We start from the raw sequence: 7,046 nt of genomic DNA on the forward strand, positions 1-7,046 counted from the left end.
GAATGCTCTAGGTTACTACTGCCATCTGTCTGTTTTGTTATTGAAAACATTTTCTACCACTGGTCATAAAAGTTAGACGTGCACATGTGTAGATATTAGGGTAATAAGTGGATCTTTTAAAAATAGATTTGTGAGAGAGTCAAAGTGAGACCATCATCTCAAAGGTACCTTCTGATACAGGAAAGAAAAAATATGGGTGCTTATTCTTTAACTTTATAAAGTCCAGGAACACAAAACTGCCACGTGAAGTTTATGTAGATGCTAGAGAAAGATTCTGTTCAATGACAGCTTTTTAACAGCAGAAGGGAAGTACTTTTCCAAGGGGAAATCACAAGATCTGTCTGGGAGAACTACAGCCATCCGGGAGATATCTCACATGCTCTTTACTCCCTAAAAATGTTACAACTCAAAGGCTGCAACTCTTTTACTACATTTATTATGGATGCATATTTTTTTAAAGATTTTATTTATATATTCATGAGAGATACAGAGAGGCAGAGAGACACAGGCAGAGAGAGAAGCAGGCTCCACACAGGGGAGCCTGACATGGGACTCGATCCTCGGTCTCCAGGATGACGCCCTGGGCTGAAGGCAGCACTAAACCACTGAGCCACCTGTGCTGCCATGATGCATATTTTTTATATTTTTGCCTGATTTTTTTTATTATATACTTTTATATTTTTATATATTTTTATAAAGAACTTTTTAAAGTTCATCAACTGACAATTATACCAACAATCAAAAGGAAAAAATAACACTGTAACATTTTACTGTTTATTTCATTTAAAAAGCAGATTAGCAATACATAGAATAATGAGATCTAATAAATAGCTAATCCTGTATTCCTCATTTCAAGAAATATGACACAATGGAACTTAGCTATAAATACAGAAAATGATATTAACTTGGATGCAGCTCATATCCAACTGCTTATTTGCAGGAAAAATAGAAAACAGACAAATGCAATGCTCAATTAGCATACTATACCAGGAGTATGTATTAGTAAAATCTTGATTTTGATAAATAATTCATTTTCTGAAATTGATAAAATATGAAAAAAGGAAGAAGAAACCATAGATGAGGAGACTTAAAAGACATATCAAATAAAAATAATGAAATAGGTAAGATTATGGTCTAGAAATGCAAATTGGATTGGTTAAACTATAAAGAAATTCAAGAAAGTAACAATTTTAAAATTTATGATAATGATTATTTTGGAAGGAGAGAGGGGTTTAAGGAAGAACTTCTGAGATGACTGACAAAGTGTCCTTAATGGATGCTGATTTCAGATGTGTTTGCCTTATAATATTTCATTAAGCTACATATTTGCGTGGCTTTGAATCCTTATATCATTTTCAAAAGAAAAGGCTGAAAAACAATAATTGAAGAATAATGCATTTACATTTTTTAAAAATACACTTTCTTATACTCATAGATTTAGCAAAATCAGTAAGGAAAACAACATATAGAACTGAATGACAACAAAAACACTTTGTATCATAAATTCTAATAAGAAAATAATGTGGCAAACAAAGGGAACTGTAGAGCTGTAAATAATTACTATAGAAAAGAAGGAAAGTTTACTTAATTTGTGAGTTAAATCTCCATATCAAAAGTTAGAAAAAAGAAAAACCTAAGGAATGGAGAAAATGAGTAATAAAATGTGAAATCTAAATAGAAAAATACCATATAGTATAGAAGAAAAAGCTGGCAAGACTAACCCAGAATAAAAGAGAAAAGAAAACTAAGCAATAGTGACAATTAACCGGAAGCCTAACTACACATCCAGAAGATATTAAGAGATAATAAAATATTATAACTTGATGCAAAGACTTTGAAAGTATACAAATGGAAAATTCCTGGAAAAATACAATGTACTAAAATTGAGCCAAGAAGAAATAAAATATTTGAATAGCCCCATATCTATGAAAGAAATGCAGTTAGTTATTTAAAAAAAAAAATCTTTCTACCAAGCAAACACCAGGGCCATAGATTTTTATAAGGCAGTTCTACAAAACCTTGAGAGATAATTCTAATTTTACACAAATGCTTAAGAAGAGAAGAGGTATATATAATCTTAGCACTAAAACTAATAATACATTCAGAGAAATGAAAATTTAAGTCAATCTCACACAAAAAATGTGAATGCAAAGTCGTAAAATTAGCAAGTAAAACAGAGTGATGCAAATAAGATAAAACATTATGACCAACTTCATTTTATCCGAGAAGTGAAAGGCTGATGTAACACTGGAAATATTTTCATATGCTTTAGCAAAATAAAGAACTGAGGGAGAAAACTCATGTGATCATCTAAATATATGTATTGAAAAAATCACTAGATAAAAACTGAAAACCATCCACTCATGAAAAAGAAAGAATTCCTAAGGGGCTAGGAATGAATTCTACAAAAAAGCAACATACTTAATGGTAAAGTATAATAAAGCATTCTCCATTATTGTGAAAAGACAGGAATGTCCACTATCACATCCTCTAGGTACCTTGTAAAGGTGAACTAGCCAGTGCAACTAAGAAAAATGGAGAAATAAAAAAATGTAAATCTAGAAGTTAGAAGCAAATCTGTATTGTTTCCAGACAAAACACACATACATGAACAAATTTCATCATCAGAAAACACAAGAAGAGAGTCGAAAGACAAGCCACACTCTGAAGGAAAATATTTGCAGCATATATAACCATTTTTTAAAAAGATCAGTATTGAAAATACATATAGGACTCCAATAAATCAAGAGGAGAAAGAATTTAATGGAAAAACAGGCAAAACACATAAAAGCCATTTTCTTGATGAGAAAACAAGCATAGCCAATACATTTTATGAAAATATGTGTCAGTTAATTAACAATTGGGAAAATACAAAATAAAATCACAATAAAATGCAATTTCATGCTCTAAATTGGCAAAAACAATAGTCTAACAACAGCAATGCTGTGAAGAATAAGAGGCAATGAGACCTTTCTCACATACAAACTGGTACAAGCACCATGAAAATTATTTTTCATTATTTAATACGCTTACAGATGCTAACTCTTGACTTCTCCATGCTCATTTTTCTAATCTGTAAAATGGAGATAATAAAATACACCTCACAAGGCGATTTTAAAGATTTAAATGAGATAGTACATGTAAATTGCTACCATTCTAGCACGTATGAGCACTTAATAAGTTAGTTGGTGATACGGTTATTAATATTACTGATTAGACATGGGTCTCTTTCGTTGGTGTGCATAATACAGATACCACGGATGCTAATGACATGCTATTTTTAAACATACCACAATTTCCAGAAGGAGAAAAGTCATTGTATTGGCGTTGGAAGTAGGCCATAGGGAAAGAGGGAGGCAGGAAAATGAGGTAGAAGCCTATAGAAGGGAGAAGAGCATGATTAATGAGAAGTGGGTACTGTCAGAGAAGATATATGGGTAATTAGACAGGAGGGATTCGATCCAGAGTCCTCTGAGTCAGGATTACATGAAGTGGTAAGCAGCAAAGTAAGCCAATTCAATGAGTTTATCCTCCAGCAAAGAAGAGAGAAAAATAAGCAAAGGAAAGGAGGAAAGAAAGGAAGGAAGGAAAGGAAAAAGGAGGAGAGGAAGGAAGGAAGCACATTTTGTCAGAGATCAAACAACTCCGTGAAAAGAATGTCGAACTGATGATGCCTCAAAATCTTTGCTTTCCTCCTCCATAAAGAGACGGGGTCCATGTCCCTTCCCTTGAAGCTGAATCAGCCTGCAAGTACTTTGCACAGCCGAAGTGCTGCCCTGGCAGTTGTGGGCTTATACTCTTTGAAACAACTGGCAGCTTCCCCCTTCTTCCTCTTGGAGCCCTGAGGTGCCATGAAAGGAGTCCAACCTGCTCTGCGGGAGACGGTGGGGACAGAGGAGCCCTGAGCTCCTGACACGGGTGTGAAGAAGCCATCTGGGAATATCCAGCCCTGTGGGGCCTGCACATTCCAAATCCAGCTTCTCTGAGTGTAATCCCATGAGAGCTGATAAGGAGAATTGTTCAGCTCGGTCTAATCAACCCACAGAACTGAAGGAGACAGAGACAAATGGTTGGCGAAGCCACTAAACTTCAGGGTGGTTTGTCACACAACCACAGATAAGCACGACAAGGCATATGGTGGGGAGAAAAATGGTATTGTGTTGAAAGGAAACAAGAAGTGAAGACACAGGTGAGCCCGTGTCATATGCTAAACCATAGCATCAAGGTCATAGGGCGCCCTTAACCCTTGAAGCTTCCTTAACTGCAGGATTTTAGTCCTTAGGTAGTTGAAGTAAATTTTCTTTTTTTGCACAAAGCAGAGACAGGACCCAACCAACCAACTGTCCACCAGAAACTGTGACCACCGGCTGTGAATTACTTTTCCCCGGTCTCGTGTGATGCGGTGAAAATGCTTTGGAGATTTTCTCCCCCCTTGATGTTTCCCTATAAAAGTCTAGTGTGCTCCTACAAATGCACTCATTAAAGTCTCAGGATTCAATTTACATAATTGAGGCAGTCCAGCTAATTTTAGGAAAATTACAACTTTGTGAAAAATAACTGTTATACAATAATTATGGCAAAGATGTTCTGCTTTGTGTCAGGCACAATGAAATCAGTAGGTTTAAAAATTAAGAACAAGCGCCTCTAAGCTCTCAATGTCATTTTAAAAGTGAGAGAGTGCTGTTAAGAAATAGCTTTGCATGTTAATCACAGAGCTCGGGAACATTCTCTGTTAAGATATATGATTTTCAACCTTGTTAAAAGAAATATTGAAAGAGGGAAATTGATTTTTTTTCCCAGAAAATTTGCCTGTCACACTCCAAGATAAGTTACTGTTATGTGTGTCCATTAAATAAGTTTATTATATGAAAAGTCACACTCTAGGAAAAAAAAAAGTTCAGTCAGCATTGACTTCAGTGAGGATTTATACAATCTCTTAATTCAAGGAATCAGGGTTAACTGACTTGATTCTCATTAATGTGCGACTGAACTAGTTAGGGAATGGACAGTGTATGGAATAGGAACGAGTTTTAACTGCATTTGGAAAACTGTGTTGGTTGCCTCAGAGGGGGATTCTTAAAAAATATAACTTCAGGGAAAGAGTAAATAGATGTACTGCTATTGTATGCGCTAAATATCTGGAAAATTAGCACGTAATGTTTGGTAGAGGAAATCAGTCAGAGCATGAGATAATTTTTTTAAGTGAAAGAAAACATTTATTCTTAAGGTTTTGAAACTTTTCCCAAGAAGCTCTGTGTCCCAGTAAGGTCTTTAGGGACGAGGAGGAGGGAAAGGAGGCTGAGTGGGGGGCTCGACTCCTTGATCAGTGCCACACCATTCTGTTACCCCTTTCTGGATGAAAGCAGCCCCTTCCTGGATGTTTTCTGTCCAGAGACGATTTAAATGACTTAATGATTTAAATTATTGCATTTAGAAACATAACTTAGAGCCTAAATAAAGCACCTTAGGGGAGTTACCCTCACAAGTGAACGCGGAAGTGATTCCTAAAATAGCAAAAGCCATGAAGGGAAGAAAACCAAGATGTGTGTGGAAATAAAAGGGTTTAACACTCTGTGCAACTGGGATTCCATCTTCCTGACCCTGGGGAAAAGAGGGAGGACAGACACATCACTGACCAATTTACTTCAGAAGGGTGAAAAAAGCTGGGGTATTTATTACTGAATTTCTTTGATTGTTGATTGAGGGCTGCTCTCAAGGATATTGATTTCCCAAAAATTGGGCTTGTAATGTTCACAAGCCACGACTTTACCTTTCTCTTTTCTATTCTCTTTGCCACATCCCAGTGAGCACCCTTACACATAGGCTCATTAAAAAAAAAAAAAAAAAAAGTCATTATCTAGAACACATGCTCAATATTCTCAATACTCTCCACAAGGAAAAATTTTAGAGGCCTAAAGGTTTCAGCTCTTTTTTGTGGTCTCTGGTTAAAAAGTAAAAAGTGAGGGGAAGAAAAGAGGAAAAGAAAAAGAAAAGATTTATTTAGTGATCATCTCTTCCATGATTTAGAATTCCAATATATTTTCAGAAAAAAAATATTTTAATTCACTATGGACACAACCACTTAGAACTTTTTTTTTTTTTTTAACCACTTAGAACTTATTAAGAGCCATTCATCATCATATCACACTTGGATATTTTAGGGACACATGGCTGGTCGAGTAAGTTCTCTCATGTTATAAGTTGGACAACTGGTATTTTGTTATTCAGTCAAATGTTTAGTTTTAAAAGATAAATATCTAGCGGTTATTGATCATCCTCTTTTTGATCTCCATTTGTTTGATTTTTATAGTAATTATCATGGATTGTTTAGATCTACACTGACATGCAGCATATTTTTCAGATAAATTCAACAATAAGGTAGAAGGAGGGAGCCACTAAATTACCCAAATAATTGCATTTTTCTTTCCATTTCTCAATATCATAGACATAGACATACTTCTTGCTGATGATCACGTGGGCAGAGAGGAAACGGTCAATTTTATTATCAGCTGAAAACATTTACAGAATCCTAATGCACTGGCATAACCTGGCTGCTTTCTAGCCAACCACACCTATAGGGCAAATGTGATCCTAAGTTTACAATTTGCCAAAACCACAAAGCATTTAAACTTTTTTTCAGGCTTACTTACTCTTTCATAATAAAACAAATATTCAACTACCTTTTCTAACTGGGAGGATTAATCAGTTAATATTACTACCAAATGTACCATTCAGTATAATCACCTCATTAGAATTAGAGGAAAAATGTATAGCTTCTTAGATTTACCTTTTGAATTAATTTAGTGGTACATTTCAAATCTTCCAAGACAGGAGAATTCTGAATGCGACAAGCAGAGAAGGGTCCCAAAGGGTGTCACCAAGCCATTTTTCCAAGTAAGGACATACATATAAAAAATAAATAAAATAAACTTATTACCACACTTCATCTTCATAATCTTCAACTTATAAAAGAAAGGCCATTTTATTTTTCTCCTTCCCCTATGTCCATCTGTTTTGTTTCTTAAATTCCACATATGAGTGGAATC

The sequence above is a fragment of the Canis lupus genome, chromosome 18 (genome assembly GCF_011100685.1).
Source record: "Canis lupus familiaris isolate Mischka breed German Shepherd chromosome 18, alternate assembly UU_Cfam_GSD_1.0, whole genome shotgun sequence".
Classification (NCBI taxonomy): Eukaryota; Metazoa; Chordata; class Mammalia; order Carnivora; family Canidae; genus Canis; species Canis lupus.